The sequence below is a fragment of the Schistocerca serialis genome, chromosome 10 (assembly GCF_023864345.2).
Source record: "Schistocerca serialis cubense isolate TAMUIC-IGC-003099 chromosome 10, iqSchSeri2.2, whole genome shotgun sequence".
NCBI lineage: Eukaryota > Metazoa > Arthropoda > Insecta > Orthoptera > Acrididae > Schistocerca > Schistocerca serialis.
The window spans coordinates 201,028,502-201,050,769 of NC_064647.1; the positions used below are offsets into that span (position 1 = coordinate 201,028,502).

Genomic DNA, 22,268 nt, shown 5'->3' on the forward strand with positions numbered 1-22,268 from the left:
ATTCCCACAGCACCCGTAATGTTACCACCATTGCCTTTAACTTCACAGAGGGTTGTATCGACTTTTTTTTATATACTGAATCAGTCATCCCAATGATCATTTTTTTTCGAAATCTGCCCATCTTACCAGCAGCCATTTCGCCTTGGCTGCCCTGCTCTTACTATTTATTTCATTTCTAAGCGACATATAAGGACTTGGAAGAGCAGTCGAACGGAATGGACAGTGTCTTGAAAGGAGGATATAAGATGAACATCAACAAAAGTAAAACGAGGATAATGGAAATTAATCGAATAAAACCAGGAGACGTCGAGAGAATTAGATTAGAAAGTAGTAGATGAGTTTTGCTATTTTGGCAACAAAATAACTGACGATAGCTGAAGTAGAGATGATATAAAATATTGACTGGTAGTGGCAGGAAAAACATTTCTGAAGAAGAGAAATTTGCCAGCATCGGATGTAGATTTAAATGTTAGTAAGTCTTTTCTCAAGGTATTTGTATGGAGTGTACCCTTCTATGGAAGTGAAACATGGACGATAAACAGTTTAGACAAAAAGATAATAGAAGCTTTTGGAATGTTGTGGTACAGAAGAATGTTGTAGATTTGATTGGTCGATCACGTAACTAATGAGGTGGTACTGAACAGAACTGGGGAGGCAAGAAATTTGTAGCACAACTTGATCGAAAGAAAGGGTCGGTTTATAGGACTCAGTCTGAGACATTAAGAAATCACCAGTTTACTACTGGAGGGCAGAGTGGGAGGTAAAAATCGTAGAGGGAGACCAGCAGATGAATTCAGTAAGCAGATTCAGAAGGATGTAGGCTGCGGTAGGTACTGGGAGATGAAGCAGCTTGCACAAGATAGAGTAGCGTGGAGAGCTGCATCAAACCAGTCTCAGGACTGAAGATCTCAACAACAACAACAACAACGACAACAGCTGATTTATGCTACGGTATACCTGTGTTTCCTTGAACGTTTTTGTACTTCCTTCTTTCGTCGATAAGTTGTAGTGTTTCATCTGTTCCCCAAAGCCCTTTTTAGAGATGTCCGCTCTTCTTCAAATGAACTGCCTACTCTGGTATTCCTTATCGCAGTAGCTTCTCATCCGCCAGTGATTGAGTATCCCACTTCCACCCAGACTGATGGCGGTAACAGAGCCATAAAGACACAGATTTACACCACACCCTATTCCCAAATAGAACAAGAAAGACGTTCCGCGTTCTGGCCCTGAACGAGGCAGTTGGGTCCGACTGACCGCCGTGTCTTCCTCTGATAATAGCTTCATCAGATGTGGTGCGGATGGGCATGCGGTTAGCACACCGTTCTCCCTGTCGTTAGCGGGTTTTTTGACCTTCATAGGAAAGAAAATCGTTAACAACGGTACAATCTACCCTCCACCGTCCACCGTACACTGATCGGCCAGAAAATTATGACCATATATCTAAAAGCCGGTATGTCAACCTGTGGCACAGATAACGCCGGCGATGCGTCATGGCATGGAGTCAATGGGACCTGGGTAGGTCGCTGGACAGAGTTGGCACCACATCTGTACACACAAGTCACATAACTCCCGAAAATTCCGGAGAGTGGGGTGGGGGGAGGGGGGGGGGGGAGTGTATGGGGCATGACCTCTGTCGCCACATTCAATTCCACATGTGTTCGATCCGTTCAGATCTTGCGAGTTGGACGACCAGCACATCAACTGGAACTCGCCACTGTGTTCCTCGAACTACTCCATCACACTCCAGGCCTTGTGACATGACGCATTATCTTGCTGGAAAATGCCAATGCCATTGCGAAACATGGTCGTCATGAATGGCTGCACGTGGTCTGCAGTCAGTGTACCTCCATGGTCGCATGGTGCTTTGCACGAGCTCCACTTGATTCATGGATGCCCACGTGAATGTTCCCCAAAACATAATGGAGCAGCCACCAGACCGTCTCTGTCCCACAGAGCAGGTGTCAAGAAGGTGTCGGATTCGCGCCTTCCCGTCAGCATGATGAAAAAGGTATGGAGATTCGTCAGACAGCGCAACGCTTTGCCACTGCGCCAACGTCCAGACCTATTTCATTCGTATTGCCGATGTCTTGCGAGTTGGGGGACCAGCACATCAACTGGAACTCGCCATTCGCCCACCCTGTCTGCCACACTTGACGTACTCGTACCATTTCATATCGCTTCGCAACGCTATGCACAGATGTTTAAACAACGTGACTGTGTCAAGCAGGACCCTACTAATACTATACCCGAACATTACTGCACACATGCTCATAAATTAAGGATAATGATGATACATGGTGAAAAAACGCTCTGGTGGGTGGTTTGCGTGTTTAAATCGCCTCGGGATATGACCATGCGGTGCATTTGACCTGCGGTCGTCACACGGTAACGCTGGCAACAGTCCACATACGCAGAGGTGTGTTGGTGCATGTCAGAGTACGGTGCAGAGAGTAAGTGTGCAGTCGTTTTCAGAGGTGCTAATGGTGACTGTGTGTTGAAAATGGCTCAAAGAACACATATTGATGACGTTACGAGGGGTAGAATACTAGGGCGACTAGAGGCTGATCAAACACAGCAGGTAGCACGGGCCCTCCGTGTTCCCGCAGACGGCCACGGAGTACTGCAGATAGCCTTGCTTGGGACCTTACTGCAGCCGCTTGAACAGTTGTCTCCACACACAGTCTAGAGACGAGACATGGTTTATTCACCCGGATACCTGCAAGGTGCATTCCACTGACCCCTGGTCACAGGAGAGCCCGTAAAGCCTGGTGTCAAGGACACGGTACATGGTCATTGCTACAGTGGGACATGTTCACGGACGAGTCCAGGTATAGTCTGAACAGTGATTCTCGCCGGGTTTTTATCTGCTGTGAACCAGGGACCAGATACTAACCCCCTAATGTCCTTGAAAGGGGCCTGTATGGAGGTCGTGGTTTGATGGTGTGGGGTGGATTTATGTTGGTGCACGTACACCCGTGCATATCTTTGACAGAGGAACAGGTCAGGTGTATCGGGACATTTTGCACCAGTATGTCCGCCTTTTCAGGGGTGCAGTGGGTACCACCTTCCTCCTGAGGATGATAACGTACGGCTCCATCGAGCTGCCATTATGGAGGAGTACCTTGAAACAGAAGATATCAGGCGAATGGAGTGGCGTGCCTGATCTCCAGACCTAAACCCCACCGAGCACGTCTGGGATGCTCTCGGTCGACGTATCGCTGCACGTCTTCAAAACCCTATGACACTTCAGGGGCTCCGACAAGCACTGGTGCAAGAATGGGAGGCTATACTGCAGCAGCTGCTCGACCACCTGATCCAGAGTATGCCAACCCGTTGTGCGGCCTGTGTACGTGTGCATGGTGATCATATCACATGTTAATGTCGGGCTACATGCGCAGGAAACAGTGGCGTTTTGTACCACAAGTGTTTCGGGACGGTTTTCTCAACTTATCACCACTACCGTGGACTTACAGATCTGTGTCGTGTGTGTTCCCTATGTGCCTATGCTATTAGCGCCAGTTTTGTGTAGTGCCACGTTGTGTGGCACCACATCTGCAATTATCCTTAATTTATGAGAATGACTGTAGTTTGTTTTTCCTGCTCATCCAGCTACCATTCATCACACCAACTAGAAATCAGCGAACAGCCACAGACTGACGTCCACCCTGTCTGCCAGGTCATTTATGTATGTACAGAACAACAGTAGTCCTTGGGACAACACTGGAGTTACCCCTGTCTCCAATGAACATTCGCCGTCGAGGACAATATACAGGGTTCTCTTACTTCAGAAGTCTTCGAGCCAGTCACACATCTGCGAGCTTATTCCGAATGCACATATCCTCTTTAACAGTCTGCAGTGGGGTATCATGTGAATATTTTTCGCAAATGTAGAAACATGAAATCTGTATGTTGCCCTCCATCCATAATTTGCAGTATATCATGCGCAAACTGGGTTTCGCGCGAGCGATGCTTTCTTAAGTCGTGCTGATTCGTGGACATAAGGTTTTCGACCTCTGAGATACATATTACAGGCGTACTCAGAATGCATCCTAAAATTCTGCAGCAAACTGATGTTAAGGATATTGGCTTTTAATTTTGCGAGTCGATTTCTTTAACTTTTCATATATACAGGGTGGTCCATTGATCGTGACCGGGCCAAATATCTCACGAAATAAGCGTCAAACGAAAAAACTAGTTCTTTGTAGTTTTTTCGTTTGACGCTTATTTCGTGAGATATTTGGCCCGGTCACGATCCGACCACCCTGTATATAAGAAAAGTTAAAGAAATCGACTCGCAAAATTAAAAGCCAATATCCTTAACATCAGTTTGCTGCAGATTTTTAGGATACATTCTGAGTACGACTGTAATATATATCTCAGAGGTCGAAAAGCTTATGTCCACGAATCAGCACGACTTAAGAAAGCATCGCTCGCGCGAAACCCAGTTTGCGCATGTCTACTTTGAAGGGGGAAACCAGCTGGCGCTATGGTTGACTCGCTGGATGGCGCTGCCATAGGTCAAACGGATATCAAGTGCGTTTTTTTTTAAAATAGGAACCCCCATTTTTTATTACATATTGGTGTAGTACGTAAAGAAATATGAATGTTTTAGTTGGACCACTTTTTTGGCTTTGTGATAGATGGCGCTGTAATAGTGAGAAGCATATGGCTCACAATTTTACACGAACAGCTGGTAACAGGTAGGTTTTTTAAATTAAAATACAGAACGTAAGTACGTTTGGCATTTTATTTCGGTTGCTCCATTGTGATACATGCACCTTTGTGAACTTATCATTTCTGACAACCCAAGTTGTTACAGCGTGCCGGCCGCGATGGTCTAGCCAAGCTGTTACAGCGTGCCGGCCGCGGTGGTCTAGCGGTTCTGGCGCTGCAGTCCGGAACCGCGGGACTGGTACGGTCGCAGGTTCGAATCCTGCCTCGGGCATAGGTATGTGTCGTGTCCTTAGGTTAGTTAGGTTTAAGTAGTTCTAAGTTCTAGGGGACTTATGACCTAAGATGTTGATTCCCATAGTGCTCAGAGCCATTCGAACCCTTTTTGTTACAGCGTGATTACCTGTAAATACCACATTAATGCAATAAATGCTCAAAATGATGTGCGTCAACCCCAATGCATTTGGCAATACGTGTAACGACATTCCTCTCAACAGCGAGTAGTTCGCCTTCCGTAATGTTCGCACATGCATCGACAATGCGCTGACGGATGTTGTCAGGCGTTGTCGGTGGATCACGATAGCAAATATCCTTCAACTTTCCCCACAGAAAGAAATCCGGGGACGTCAGATCCGGTGAACGTGCGGGCCATGGTATGGTGCTTCGACGACCAATCCACCTGTCATGAAATATGCTATTCAATACCACTTCAACCGCACGCGAGCTATGTGCCGGACATCCATCATGTTGGAAGCACATCGCCATTCTGTCATGCAGTGAAACATCTTGTAGTAACATCGGTAGAACATTACGTAGGAAATCAGCATACATTGCACCATTTAGATTCCCATCGATAAAATGGGAGCCAATTATCATTCGTCCCTTAATGCCGCACCATACATTAACCCGCCAAGGTCGCTGATGTTGCACTTGTCACAGCCATCGTGGATTTTCCGTTGCCCAATACTGCATATTATCCCGGTTTACGTTACCGCTGTTGGTGAATGACGCTTCGTCGCTAACTAGAGCACCTCCCGAAAATCTGTCATCGTCCCGTAATTTCTCTTGTGCCCAGTGGCAGAACTGTACATGACGTTCAAAGTTGTCGCCATGCAATTCCTGGTGCATGGAAAGATGGTACGGGTTCAATCGATGTTGATGTAGCATTCTCACCATCGACGTTTTTGAGATACCCGATTCTCGCGCAATTTGTCTGCTACTGATGTGCGGATTAACCGCGATAGCAGCTAAAACACCTCCTTGGGCATCATCATTTGTTGCAGGTCGTGGCTGACGTTTCACATGTCGCTGAATACTTCCTGTTTCCTTAAATAACGTAACTATCCGGCGAACGGTCCGGACACTTGGATGATGTCGTCCAGGATACCGAGCAGCATACATAGCACACGCCCGTTGGGCATTTTGATCACAATAGCCATACATCAACACGATATCGACCTTTTCCGCAAATGGTAAACGGTCCATTTTAACGCGGGTAATGTATCACGAAGCAAATAGGTCCGCTCTGGCGAAATGTTACGTGATACTACGTACTTATGCGTTTGTAAGTTTCCTTTAATTTACGTCTATGGTCACAAACTTTTTGTTAACAGATTACCTGTTTCGGTGTTGAATGATCATCATCAGATCTGCAGCAGAGATGGGAAAAACATAAATATACTCGCAAACTGTCTACAGCTTAAGAACAATACATAGACCATAATGAAAAGTAGTACTGACAAAATTAACATTTGTGTGCTTTAAATACGAAGAGACATACCTGTTTCATAAAAACAAAGTTCTAACGTACTGCAGCCATAGTGGCATCGTCAAATGTTAAATACGGAATCAGCACCAGCATTGTCAAATACATATAAACAACATCATACGCACGAGTCATGTTGTCTGTAGTACTACTGTTCAAAACAAGCTACCGTACAGTAGCCACAAGATGTTTGTGTTGTAAGTTCACCAGATGTCGCTAATGTCGGCATACACTAGTTTTCAATAATTAATAGAAACAAAGAAAATAAAGGGCGATACAATAGTTGAAGTCTGTAATAAGCTTATAACGTAGAAAAGGCATTACAGTAATAAAAAGCAATAAAATGAAGAACACGACAAAAGTAAGATTGTCAAAAAGAAGAAGAGTTAAGAAACAGTGGTTGACCTGTCCTTTAGTGCCAATATTCTAGATAATGACATAAATATTTAACACCATTGATAGTGCAGCGGTTAATATTAAACAACCATGAAACAAATCGCTAAAGGTGCCACAAATGAAAGAGAGGATAGTGCTGCACATAATCAGCGCCGTCTGTTAGCGCAAACACCAGAATTCCGCACAGGCACGTTTGTGACTATTACATCTACCACAAAGCGAAAAAGTGGTCCAACTGAAAAATTCATATTTCTTTACGTACTGCACGAATATGTAATAAAATATGGGGGTTCCTATTTTTTAAAAAATGCAGTTGATATCTGTTTGACCTACGGCAGCGCCATCCAGTTGGTCAACCATAGCGCCATCTGGTTTCCCCCTTCAAGCTGGACGAGTTTCGTTCGCTGCAGTTTTTTCGTTTTATGCTTATTTCGTGAGATATTTGGCCCGGTCACTATCAATGGACCACCATGTGCATGAGTCACCTGCGCTTTTTTCTAGTCGCTTGTCACTTTGGGCTGGACGAAAGATTCGCTATAAATGGAAACTAAGTGAGATATCGGTGACGTATAGTCTTTGTAAAACCATCCGCACCTGGTGGCGTTTTTGCTTTCAACTCTTTCTGTTGTTTCTCTACGCCAAGGATGCTTATTACGATGTCGTCCATAGGGGACACTGTGCGATAGTCAAACGACGGTACGTTTTTACGATTCTCCTGCATGAACGACTTCTTAAACGTGGAACTTAAAACTTCGGCTTTTCTTTCGCTATCGTCTATTGCCAGACCAGACTAGTCAACAAGCGACTGGATGGAAGCCTTAGATCCGCTTAGCGATTCTACAGAGGACCTGAACTTTTTCGGGTTCTCCTCCAGATTTTCAGCCAAGATGTAACGCTGGTAGCTGTTGTGTGCGTCGCACATAGGTCTCTATGCAGATGTGCCAATATCTACTAATCTTCGCCTGTAGTCATTTGCGTATCTTCTTTTGAACCTTTGCTTCCTCAACATTTTCCGAATTTCGTTATTAAACAAAGGTGGGTCTTTTCCGTTCTTAATTAATACTTGTCCAGAGCACGATTTAGAATCTGTTTAAACTTTTCCCATAATTCGTCTATGTTCATCATTCTGGAACTAAATGATTGTAATTCGTTGCCTAAGTGAGGTGTTAACAGCTGCTTATCTGCTCTTTCTAACAGAAACACTCTCCTAGGCCTCTTGAATGATTTATTACCTTTCATAACCATAGTCGCTGTGATGATATCATGATCACTAACCCCCGTCTCTGTACTGACACCATCGATAACATCCGACCAGTTTGTAGCTAGACGGTCTAAGATACTTCTATCCCGTGTAGGCTGCCGAACTAGCTGCTCAAGGTAGTTTTCGGAAAACGTGTTTAAAAGTACTTCATAAAACCGTCTTTCTGTACCAGTTTCTATAACCCCTTCCAATGAATCCATACACGTTCCACTCTATTCTCGGTAGTTCAGACTCATCACTAACTACGATCATGCTCATAAATTAATGATAATTGCAGAATGTGGTGCCCCATAACGTGGCACTACACAAAACTGGCGCTAATAGCATAGGCACATAGGGAACACACACGGCACAGATATGCAACTCCATGGAATTGGTGATAGTTGTGAAAACGGTCCCGAAACACTTGTGCTACAAAACGCCACTGTTTCCAGCGCATGTACCCCGACATCAGTACGGGATATGATCACCATACACACGTACACGGGCCGCACAACGGGTTGGCATACTCTGGATCAGGTGGTCGAGCAGCTGCTGCGGTATAGCCTCCCATTCTTGCACCAGTGCCCGTCGGAGCTCCTGAAGTGTCGTAGGGGTTTGAAGACGTGCAGCGACACGTCGACCGAGAGCATCCCAGACGTACTGGATGGGGTTTAGATCTGGAGAACAGGCAGGCCGCTCCATTCACCTGATATCTTCTGTTTCAAGGTACTCCACGATGGCAGCTCGGTGGAGCCGTGTGTTATCATCCATCAAGAGGAAGGTGGGACCCACTGCACCCCTGAAAAGGCGGACATACTGGTGCAGAATGACGTCCCGATACACCTGACCTGTTACAGTTCCTCTGTTAAAAACATGCCGGGATGTACGTGCACCAATCATAATTCCACCCCACACCATCAAACCACGACTTCCATACAGGTCCATTTCAAGGACATTAGGGGGTTGGTATCTGGTTCCTGGTTCACGCCAGATGAAAACCCGGCGAGAATCTCTGTTGAGACTATACCTGGACTCGTTTGTGAACATAACCTGGGACCACTGTTCCAATGACGATGTACTGTGTTCTTGACAACAGGCTTTACGGGCTCTCCTGTGACCAGGGGTCAGTGGAATGCACCTTGCAGATCTCCAGGCGAATAAACCACGTCTGTTCAGTCGTCTGTAGACTGTTGGTCTGGAGACAACCGTTCCAGTGGCTGCGGTAAGGTCCCGAGCAAGGCTACCTGCAGTACTCCGTGGCCGTCTGCGGGCACTGATGGTGAGATATCGGTCTCCTTGTGGTGTTGTACACTGTGGTCGTCCCGTACTGTAGCGTCCGGACACGTTCGCTGTAGGCTGGAATCGTTGCCATAATCTTGAGGTCACACTTTGTGTCAAAAGGGGGGTCCGTGCTACGACCTGCTGTGTTTGAACAGCCTCCAGTCGCTCTAGTATTCTACCTCTCATAACGTCATCAATATGTGTTCTTTGAGCCATTTTCAACACACAGTCACCATCAGCATGTCTGAAAACGTCTGCACACTTACTCGCTGCACCGTACTCTGACATGCACCAACAACACACCTCTGCGTATGTGGACTGCTGCGAGCGCCACCGTTTGCAACGACTGTAGGTCAAATGTACCGCATGGTCATACCCCGAGGTGATTTAAACCCGCAAACCGCCCACCAGAGAGTTGTTTCACCATGTATCAGCATTATTCTTAATTTATGAGCATGAGTGTAGTATTGCGTCATCTGGGTACTTATGCACAATTGACCATAGACTATTTTGAATGACCCGAGAACTATCACAGCGGTGTCGGTTGGTCGGTAGAAACATCCAAGAATTAACTTGGTTTCACCTAGATCTGTTATGCGAGACCAGATAACTTCACTGTCACAATTTCAGTCTCAATAGGTGCAATATTTTTGTCGACTGCTATGAACATTCCCCTTCTTGCGGCGTCTAATCTGTCTTTCCGATAAACTCGCTAAATATCTGATAGCTTTTTACTTCGCGTTGCAGCCAGCTCTCAGTCCCAAGAATAATTTGAAGTTGAGAACTTTCCTGGAGCGCAGTAAAGCTTTGTTATGAACAGCAGGTTTGCCTCGTCATACAACTGGGGTGAAATTACATTAGGTGTTCCACAGGGTGCAATCATGGGTCCCCTTCTGTTCTTGATATATGTGAACGACCTCCCTTCCTATCTGAAACAGGAAGTTGAACCGACACTGTTTGCTGATGATACAAGCATCATTATTAATCCAGTAAAAGAAACTCCAATTGAAAATGATACAAATAAGGTCTTTGGAAAAATCATTAATCGGTTTTCTGTAAATGCTCTTGCTCTAAACTTTGAAAATACACAGTACATGCAATTTTCTGCTGCAAAAAGTACAGTTCTTCAATAAATATAACACATCAACAGAAGTCAGTAGACAGGGTAGAGCATACTAAGTTTTTGGGTGTACACATAGATGAGAATCTTAATTGGAAAATTCGTATTTTGGATGTTGTAAAGCGACTAGGTTCAGCAACTTTTGCAATCAGAATAATTGTCAATTTTGAGGATATAGAAATTAGTAAACTAACATACTTTGCATACTTTCACTCTCTGATGTCATACGGAATAATATTTTGTGGTAACTCAACATTTAGACAAAAAGTATTCACTGCTTAAAAGAAAGTGGTTAGAATAATGTGTGTGGTTCATAGTGGCACATCTTGTAGGCATCTTTTTAAAAGATTGGGAATTCTTACAACAGCCTCACAGTACATTTACTCACTAATTAAATTTGTTCTCAACAACATGGACCAGTTTAAAAACAACAGTGACATTCATGATTATAATACCAGAAATAAGAAAGATTTACACTATCCTTTACTCAGCCTATCTTTGGGGTAAAATATGCTGCTATAAAAAATTTTCGACAAATTACCAGATGAAATAAAATGTCTGACAGACGGCAGTAACGGCTTCAAAAATGAATTGAAATCATATATTCTTGATAATTACTTCTATACCATAGATGAATTCGTGAATAGGAATAAATAAATCTATAAATATAGTATACGCATTTTGTGCCATTTAAGGGAATGGGGTAAATAATAGAAATATTAATCTTTAACTCTGTATTGTAATATATATACAGGGTGTTACAAAAAAGTACGGCCAAACTTTCAGGAAACATTCCTCACACACAAATAAAGAAAAGATGTTATGTGGACATGTGTCCGGAACGCTTAATTTCCATGTTAGAGCTCATTTTAGTTTCGTCAGTATGAACTGTACTTCCTCGATTCACCGCCAGTTGGCCCAATTGAAGGAAGGTAATGTTGACTTCGGTGCTTGTGTTGACATGTGACTCATTGCTCTACAGTACTAGCATCAAGCACATGAGTACGTAGCATCAACAGGTTGGTGTTCATCACGAACGTGGTTTTGCAGTCAGTGCAATGTTTACAAATGCGGAGTCGGCAGATGTCCATTTGATGTATGGATTAGCACGGGGCAATAGCCGTGGCGCTGTACGTTTGTATCGAGACTGATTTCAAGACGAAGGTGTCCCGACAGGAAGACGTTCGAAGCAATTGATCGGCGTCTTAGGGAGCACGGAACATTCCAGCCTATGACTCGCGACTGGGGAAGACCTAGAACGACGAGGACACCTGCAATGGACGAGGTAATTCTTCGTGCAGTTGACGATAACCCTAATGTCAGCGTCAGAGAAGTTGGTGCTGTACAAGGTAACGTTGATCACGTCAGTGTATGCAGAGTGCTACGGGAGAACCAGTTGTTTCCGTAACATGTACAGCGTGTGCAGGCACTATCAGCAGCTGATTGGCCTCCACGGGTACACTTCTGCGAATGGTTCATCCAACAATGTGTCAATCCTCATTTCAGTGCAAATGTTCTCTTTACGGATGAGGCTTCATTCCAACGTGATCAAATTGTAAATTTTCACACTCAACATGTGTGGGCTGACGAGAATCCGCACGCAATTGTGCAATCACGTCATCAACACAGATTTTCTGTGAACGTTTGGGCAGGCATTGTTGGTGATGTCTTGATTGGGCCCCATGTTCTTCCACCTACGCTCAATGGAGCACGTTATCATGATTTCATACGGGATTACCTGTGTTGCTAGAACATGTGCCTTTACAAGTACGACACAACATGTGGTTCATGCACGATGGAGCTCCTGCACATTTCAGTCGAAGTATTCGTACGCTTCTCAACAATAGATTCGGTGACCGATGGATTGGTAGAGGCGGACCAATTCCGTGGCCTCCACGCTCTCCTGACCTCAGCCCTCTTGAGTTTCATTTATGGGGGCATTTGAAAGCTCTTGTCTACCCAACCCCGGTACCAAATGTAGAGACTCTTCGTGCTCGTATTGTGGACGGCTGTGATACAATACGCCATTCTCCAGGGCTGCATCAGCGCAACAGGGATTCCATGCGACGGAGGGTGGATGCATGTATCCTCGCTAACGGAGGACATTTTGAACATTTCCTGTAACAAAGTGTTTGAAGTCACGCTGGTACGTTCTGTTGCTGTGTGTTTCCATTCCATGAGTAATATGATTTGAAGAGAAGTAATAAAATGAGCTCTAACATGGAAAGTAAGCGTTTCCGGACACATGTCCACATAACATATTTTCTTTCTTTGTGTGTGAGGAATGTTTCCTGAAAGTTTGGCCGTACCTTTTTGTAACACACTGTATATTACAAAATCTTGTTTCACATGTGCATTTCTTGTGCACTTGGTACGTTCCATATCATAACGGCTACCGTACCGTGCGATTGATCAATGGAACAGGCAGCTAACTAACTAACTAAGTAGCACCAGGTCAGGTTAAAGGAAAGCATCGAAGCGTTTCAGAGGGGTGCTGCTAGATTTGTTAACGGTAGGTTCGATCAGCGCGCACGTATTGCGGAGAAGCATTGTAAACACAGATGGGAATCCCTGGAGGGAAGACGACGTTCCTTTGCGAGTCATTATCGTGGAAATTTATAGAAACGGCGTTTGACGCCGATTGGAGATCGATTCTACTGCCGCCAACGTACATTGCGCGTAAGGGCCGTGAAGATAAGGTGTGAGGAATTAGGGCTCATACGGAAGCTTTTAAACAGTCGTTTTCCCCTCGCCCTAGTTGAAAATCACTAATAGTAGTACAAGATACCATCCGTCAAACACCGTACCGTGGTCGATGGGAATGCAGATGTAAAAGCATCCTATACGTCACTCCCTTTCTCTTTCCAGTAGCAAAAGGAGAAAGGCAAAAAGGACTGTATAGTGGCTCCGTATCGGCCAGCTTAGCGGATCTTACACGAAATGTACATTGGTGCCAATAGGGTTTCTCTGCGGACAGCTTCAAATGCCGCTTCTCCAAATTTTGTCAGTAATATTTAATGATGAGAACTTCTACCCTCAACCCAGTTGAGTTAACGGAGCAATTTCGCGCCACTTGAGTGTTGGTCGAACCTACCGATACCAAATTTTGCAGCACACCTCTAAAGTTCCCTAATCCAACCTGATGGAGACCCTAAACAATCGGACAGTAATCAAGAACGGATCGCGGAAGTGTAGTATACGCGCTCACCTTTATAAATGAACCAAAGTTCCCTAAGCCAACGGCTTTGCCGCAGTGGTAATACCGGTTCCCGTCAGATCACCAAAGTTAAGCGTTGTCGGGCTGGGGTACCACTTGGATGGGTGACCATCCGGTCTGCCGAGCGCTGTTGCCAAACGGGATGCACCCACCCCTTGTGAGGCAAACTGAGAAGTTACTTGATTGAGAAGTAGCGGCTCCGGTCTCGTAAAGTGACATACGGCCGGGAGAGCGGTTTGCCGGCCACATGCCCCTCCATATCCGCATCCAGTGACGCCTGTGTTTCTGAGGATGACACGGCGGCCGGTCGGTACCTTTGGGCCTTCATGGCCTGTTCGGGATGAGTATAGCTTTTTCTTTAAACTTTCCTAGGATTCTTTTAATAAAGCGATGCAGACAATTCCGCTACCCTGCAAACCGACATTGAGTGTTTGCTCCATGCCATATCACTTCGCAACCCAACGCCAAGATACGAATTTGTTCATTATAAATGTCTGTGAAAACAATTGGTTTCTTTATAAAAACTTTTCTGATGCCTGTCTCGATTTTCTTTTATTCATGTTTTACACGGACGCACTTCGGGAAACGATTCCCGTTTTCAAGTGTGTTTTCTCTTCGTACTGTGCCGTTTTTTCGAAAGGTCTTCTATGTGTGAGGTTCTGCATCGAAGACATTACGTAAAAGTGGCATAGTACAAAGAGAAAATCATTTCCCGAAACAAGTCGTGTAAAATGTGAATAAAAGAAAATCGTAACTTGTAGCAGAAAAGTTATTTGTAAACAAACCCATTACGTCTAGGTATAAAAAGCAATCCGTCTTCAGGCCACAAGTGGCCCGTCGGAACCATCCGACCGCCGTGTCATCCTCAATGAGTATGCGGATAGGAGGGGCGTGTGGTCAGCACACTGCTCTCCCGGTCGTTACGATGGTTTTCTTTGACCGGAGCCGCTACTATTCGGTCGAGTAGCTCCTCAATTGGCATCACGAGGCTGAGTGCTCCCCGAAAAGTGGCAACAGCGCATGGCAGCCCGGATGGTCATCCATCCAAGTACCGGCCACGCCCGACAGCGCTTAACTTCGGAGTTCTGACGGGAACCGGTGTATCCACTGCGGCAAGAGCCGCTGCCGGTATGTCTAGATATAAGGGGCGATCAAAAAGTTTCCGTTCTGACGGGAACCGGTGTATCCACTGCGGCAAGAGCCGCTGCCGGTATGTCTAGATATAAGGGGCGATCAAAAAGTTTCCGTTCGAAGGTCGTACAGCCCAGAATCGGTATGCCAATCAGGCAAAATCGCTGTGAGCATTGTATCAATATTCTCACCATTGCACCAGCCTGAAGATATCAGTTTGGTAAAACATTTTGTACTGCTCCCTGAAGAAGTCCCTAACTGCCTGCTGCACACCTTCGTCCGATAGGAATCGTCGATCCTTCAAGGCCCTTTTTGAGGGACTGGAGGCGTGATAATAGCATGGGAAGCGATTCAGGACTATACGGCGGGTGCTTGAATTGTCTGTCGCTTCAGTTGGCAAAACGTCTGGGCTACATTTGCGATATGTGGGCGTGCGTTATCATGAAGCAGCAGCAATCTCTGTCGCGCCAGCGTTCGTCGCCTAAATCTCAGATGCCCGCATCTGAGTCGCGCTACGTTGCATATACGCTGCAGCAACGCCCTCAAACGGAAACTTTATGATCTCCCCATATATTAATTCGACGTGATTGCGTCACGCAGCACACCACTAAGCCAGTAGTTGAACGTTACAGGATTGTTTTTCCTACTCGTTTCCATTAGTTTAAATTTTTCTACATTTAGAGGAAGGTCGATCATCACACCTATAGTCACTCAAAGACGACTCTTTTCCGCACACTCCAGCGTCATCAACAAATAGTCGCAGTTTGCTGCTCCCCGTAAGGTAGACAGCTTGAATAAGCTTGAACAAGCTAAGACGAAATGGTTACATGAAAAATAAATCGAAAAACAAATGACATTCTGAAGGACTAACTCAACATATAGAAAAGTGAAAATAACCTTCGGAGAAATTAAAAGGAAGGACAGTAACATTAGAAGTTCAATGAGAATTCCACTATCAAATGCAGAGAAGAGAGAGGATAGGTGCAAAGAAGGCCTCTATGTGTGGGAAGATTTGTCTGACGTGATAGAAGAAGAAACAGGAGTAGATTTAGAAGAGACAGGGGATCCAGTATTAGAATTTAAGACAGCTTTGGAGGACTTAAGATCAAATAAGACAGAAGGGATAGACAACATTCCCTCAGAATTTCTAAAATCACTGGGAGAAGTGGCAACAAAATGACTATCCACGTTGGCGTGTAGAATGTACGAGTCTGGCGACATACCATCTGATTCTCGGAAAAATTATCGTGCATACAATTCCGACTACTGTAAGAGCTGACAATGAGAGAATTATCGCACAATCAGCTTAACAGCTCATGCAGCCAAGTTGCTGGCAAGATTAGCTGGCTGGCTCTGAGCACTATGGGACTCAACTGCTGAGGTCATAAGTCCCCTAGAACTTAGAACTACTTAAACCTAACTAACCTAAGGACAGCACACACATCCATGCCCGAGGCAGGATTCGAACCTGCGACGTAGCGGTCGCGCGGTTCCAGACTGTAGCGCCAGAACCGCTCGGCTACCAGCGGCCGGCTGGCAAGATTAGCACACATAAGAATGGAAAAGTAGATTGAGGAAGAGCGTAGAAGCGGCGGGGAAAGGAATACTGTATGTGGAAAACACTGACAAAGAGAAGGGACGGGAAGATAGGACATCTGTTAAGACATCAGGGAATGACTTCAGTGGTAGTAGAGGAAACGGGTCACGGCAAAAACTGTAGAGGAAGACAGAGATTGGAATATATCAGGCAAATAATTGAGGACGTAGGTTGAAAGTGCTATTCCGAGATGAAGAGGTTGGCAAAGGAGAGGAATTCGTGGAGGGCCGCATGAAACCAGTCAGAGGACTGATGACTCAAAAAGAAAAAAGATATATATATCCAACTGGGTTTTGTAGCGTGCGCGAAATATAAATAATAAGTTACTTTCTACATTCATGTTCAGTAAAAACAGAACACCTTGAACAATCAGAGATAGGACGTTCAAAGTCACAGGATATGTACGTTATTATGTTCCGCAGAAATGATTAGGATTTCAGTCACCTCGGTTCATAGTGTGCTGTTGCCTAGTACGCACAGGGTCCGCTATGGGCCGTGGGAACTTATTCCGTGCGTGATGGCATCAACGCGTATAAGGTACGAATGGCGTCATGTGGTGTAGCCATCCAAGCTGCATTCACTTGGGTCCAAAGTTCATCTGTTGTGGTTCGCATTGGGTCACCCGTCGTTCCACCACACACCACACATTTTCGACTGGCGACAGGTCTGCTCGTCTGGGGGGCCAGGGCAAAAGGCTGACATCCTGCGACACCAAGAAGGCACGTGTTCGTGCAGCAACAAGTGGGCGTGCATCGTATTGCTGAAAGATGGCATCTGGGGTGTTGTGCAGAAAGGGTGTGGCAACGAGTCGCAGGATCTCATTCACGTAGGTCACACTGGTTACAGAGCCCTGGACACGCACCAGCTGTGATTTGTGGTTGTACCCAATGGCACCCCACACCACAAGACACTGAGATGGCGCTGCATGTCCTGTGCGAATGCACTCACTGTGATGCCGGTCCCCGTCTGCTACAAACCAAATCTGCGGCGAACCAAAATGCAGCCATCGTTTCCAAACAAACACACCCTGCATCCGTCGGAAAACACTCTCTGATGCCATTCTATTCAACATTGCCAACTAGCATGTTTCTGCATATTCGTCAATGAGAACCCGGGGGCCGACATGGTTCAATAATCATTCCTCTGGCACATACTAATGTACATGTACTATGAACATGAACGTCCTGTCTCTTTTCGTTCAAGGTGTTCTGTTTTTTTCTGATCATGAGCGTACTTAGCATCGTGGCAGTGACTTGCATCAAAGTATATACTTGTTCTACATCTACATGGTTAGTCTGCAATCCGTACTTAAGTGCTTGGCATAGAGTTCATCGAGCCATTTCCATACTACTTCTCTACCATTCCACACTCGAATGGCGCGTGGGGAAAAGGAACACCTAAATCTTTCCGTTCGAGCTCTGATTTCTCTTATTTTATTATTATGATCATTTATCCCTACCGAGAGAGGTGGCGCAGTGGCTAGCACACTGGACTCGCATTCGGGAGGACGACGGTTCAATCCCGCGTCCGGCCATCCTGATTTAGGTTTTCCGTGATTTCCCTAAATCACTCCAGGCAAATGCCGGGATGGTTCCTTTGAAAGGGCACGGCCGACTTCCTTCTCCGTCCTTCCCTAATCCGATGAGACCGATGACCTCGCTGTTTGGTCTCTTCCCCCAAACCAACCAATTTATCCCTACGTAGGTGGGTGTCAACAAAATATTTTCGCATTCGGAAGAGAAAGTTGGTGATTGAAATTTCGTAAATAGGTCTCGCCGCAAAGAAAACCGCCTTTGTTTCAGTGACTGCCACCCCAACTCGCGTATCATATCAGTGAATTCTCACCCCTAATGCGCGATAACACGAAACGAGCTGCCCTTCTTTGCACTTTTTCGATGTCCTCCTTCAATTCTACCTGGTAAGGATCTCATACCGCGCAGCAATATTCCAGCAGAGGACGGACAAGTGTAATGCAGGCTGTCTCTTTAATGGGTTTTTCGCATCTTCTAAGTGTTCTGCCAACAAAGCCCTGTCTTTGTTTCACCTTCCCCACTATATTATCTATGTGGTCTTTCCAATTTAAGGTGCTCGTAATTGTAATTCCTAGGTATTTAGTCGAATTGACAGCCCTTAGATTTGTGCGATTTATCGTATACCCAAAATTTATCGGATTTCGTTTAGTAACCAAGTGGATGACCTCGCACTTTCTTTGTTTAGAGCCAATTGCGACTTTTCGCACCATACAAAAATTCTCTCTAGATCATTTTGTAACTGGAATTGATCGTCTGATGATTTTACTAGACGGTACATTACAGCGTTATCTGCAAACAATCTAAGGGGACTGCTCAGATTATCGAATAGATCATTTACGTAAATCAGGAACAGCAGAGGGCCTATGACACTACCTTGCGGGACGCCAGATATCACTTCTGTTCTACTCGATGATTTACCGTCTATCACTACGAACTGTGACCTCTCTGAGAGGAAATCACGAATCGAGTCACACAACTGAGACGATACTCCATACGCACGCAATTGCATTAATAGTCGCTTGTGAGGAACGGTATCAAAAGCCTTCTGGAAATCTAGGAATATGGGATCGATCTGAGATCCTTTGTCGACAGCACTCATTACTTGATGGGAATAAAGAGCTAGCTGTGTTGCACAAGAACGATATTTTCTGAATCCGTGTTGGTTATGTATCAATAAGTCATTTTCTTCAAGGTGATTCATAAAGCTCGAACTACAGTATTTGCTCAAAAATCCTACTGCAAATTGAGGTCAATGAGGTCAATTCAATGGGTTACTCCTATTTCCTTTCTTGAATATTGGTGTGACCTGTGCTACTTTTCAGTGTTTAGGAAGAGACCTTTTGTCAAGTAAGTGGTTGTACATGATTGCTAAGAAAGACGCTATTGTGTCTGCACACTCTGAAAGGAACCTGATTGGTATACCATCTTGACCGGAAGATTGCCTTTTGTAAGTGATCTGAGTTGTTCCGCAACACCTAAGATATCTACTTTTATGTCACTCATGTCAACAGCTGTTCTGGTTTCGAATTCTGGAATATTTACTTCGTCTTCTTTCGTGAAGGAATTACGGAAATCTGTATTTAGTAACTCCGCTTTAGTGGCACCTTCATCGGTAACATTTCCATCGCTATCGCGCAGTGATTGTATTGATTGTTTTTTGCCGCTGGTGTACTTTACATACGACCAGAACCTCTTTGGGTTTTCTACCATATTTTGAGACAATGTTTCATTGTTGAAACTATTAAAAGCATCTCGTATTGACGTCCGCTCGAAATTTCGAGCTTCCGTGAAGACTTTCCAGTCTTGGGGATTTTGCGTTCTTCTGAATTTGGCATGCTTTTTTCGTTGCATCTGCAACAGTGTTGTGACGTGTTTTGTGTACCATGGTGGATCAGTTCCGTCTCTTATTAATTTATGCGTTATGAATCTATTTCTGTCGATACTGTATCTCTGAATTTGAGCCATATCTGGTCTACACATACATAATTAGCTTGGAAAGAATGGAGACTCTCTCTTCCGAAGGCATCAAGCGAATTTTTATCTGCTGTTTTAAATAGATATATTTAGCGTTTATTTTTAGTGTTTTTGGTTGATATGGTTTTGAGCCTCGCTACAATGACCTTGTGTTCACTAATCCCTGTATCCGCTCTCTATTAGATGAGGATTATTTGTGGCTAAGAGGTCAAGTGTGTTTTCGCAACCATTTAAAATTCGTGTGGGCTCATGAACTAATTGTTCAAAGTAATTCTCAGTGAAAGCATTTAGTACAATTTCGGAAGATGTTTTCTGTCTACTACCAGCTTTGAACATGTATTTTCGCCAACAAATCGAGGGTAGGTTGAAGTCTCCACCAATTATAACTGTATGAGTGGGGTAGTTATTTGTGTTGACCGAACGACATTGTCAGTTACGACTGCAATGGTCACAGTATCCCTGAGTTTTCTCCGTGGGTCAATAGTAACGTCTCGCCTAGAGAATCCATCGCATTTCTTGTTCCACCAGGTCGTTGGCCTCGCACGACTGCCATCCAGGCGAATGGCTGCTTGAAACGTGCACCACGCCACAAATTCAGTCCGTTGAGTGCAGAATTATGCTTTGGGGTACATTCAGTTGGGCTTCTATGGGAACTGTGGTAGTACTCCAAGACGCCATGACAGTAATGAACTTACAACACTACCGCCCACTACTGTTATACTATAATCTCAAAGCTGGAGGCAGTTCATATAGTGAAATTATTTTTATTAAAATAATTACAGTATAAGGAAGCAGAGCAGTGTTACCCTCTGAGAGGAATTTTGTTATACTGACCGTGTTGTACCTAACGGAGGTGGTTTATCGGAAGTGAAAGTCAGAATTACGTAAATATTCATACAGTAACAAGCAATATTTTGCCTATCCACACTGTACAAATGATAAAGAAAACGGTCGCCAACCTAATTAGGCATAAGAATGAGTAACATTTTTGTTCACGAAAATAAATATGAGTAACTTCAATGGAAAGATCCAGCCTATACTTTGACACACGACAGTGCAACGAACTCTGGCACAAGCATATGTTAACGTTAAAGACGGAACTGACAGTCAGAGCAGAACAAAGCTATTCTCATAAGTACAACTGATAATGACATACACTTTTCCCTTCAAGGTTTCGTCAAACTGAATGGTTTCAATAATATTACTATTAAAGTGCACTTTGGAATTATACAGTTGAGCATAGATTTAGTCTCACTTTTCAAATACTTTCCTATCTGACATGAAATCTGAATATGGTTCACTGCAAAATTATGTATTGTGCATATATTAAGTCTCTCTCTACTAAATACTTTTCTACTTAGCATGAAAGTTACATGGAGTCCAATAGCAAACACTTTCTCACTGACCTTTGAATAAAAGAAGTTACTGTTCTCATAGGTAGTGGTCTTTCTGTTAATTGTTATCTAGCACGAGCACAATAGAGAAACTGTGGATCCTATTACATTATTAATATGCACTTTCAATACACAAGAGGAACAGGCACTTAGCAAGCATGAGTATATAACTTCCCACAGTTAGTTCTCAACCTTTACTGCAGTGAGACGCAGAGTTGACATATTGGTAAGATACTGACTCACTTTTTGCAATTTACAACACGCAGCACTATGATCATTCACTAAGCAAAACTTTATAAGCCTCACTCTTAAGAACTTTTAATTTTGAAGTTGACAGCAAACTGTTTTAATACCTGAAACTTCCTGGCAGTTTAAAACTGTGTGCCGAACCGAGACTCGAACTCGGGACCTCTGCCTTTCGCGGGCAAGTGCTCTACCACTTCGCAGGAGAGCTTCTGTAAAGTTTGGGAGGCAGGAGGTGAGGTACTTGCAGAAGTAGAGCTCTGAGGACGGGTCTTAAGTCATGCTCGGGTAGCTCAGATGGTAGAGCACTTGCCCGCGAAAGGCAAAGGTCCCGAGTTCGAGTCTCGGTGCGGCACACAGTTTTAGTCTGCCAGGAAGTTTCATATCCGCGCACACTCCGCTGCAGAGTGAATATCTCATTCTGTTTTAATACCTGTTTGTACTACTTTATTACTTTAAATTCTATTTCTCACTTTAGTTTTTTAGCAAGCCCACAAACTTTTAATAAGCATTTTTAATTGGAAAATTACTTTCAGCAAACATTATTTACTTTAGTACACTGTTTTGGCACATTAACTTTAACTTTCTTTTTACTGTGTTCAAGAGGCATTAATTAGTAAAACACTGGGCTTTAATATTCTTTCAATAAGGACACTCAGTGAGCACTTTAGCATGGGAAGGACCCTAAGTGGATATGTGACTGA

The 22,268-nt window shown here is 44.4% G+C and overlaps 1 pseudogene; it reads right to left on the reverse strand.

The window, feature by feature from the left end:
- Nucleotides 1–14,701: 14,701 nt before the first annotated feature.
- Nucleotides 14,702–14,820, reverse strand: LOC126425600 (5S ribosomal RNA; annotated as a pseudogene).
- Nucleotides 14,821–22,268: the final 7,448 nt, after the last annotated feature.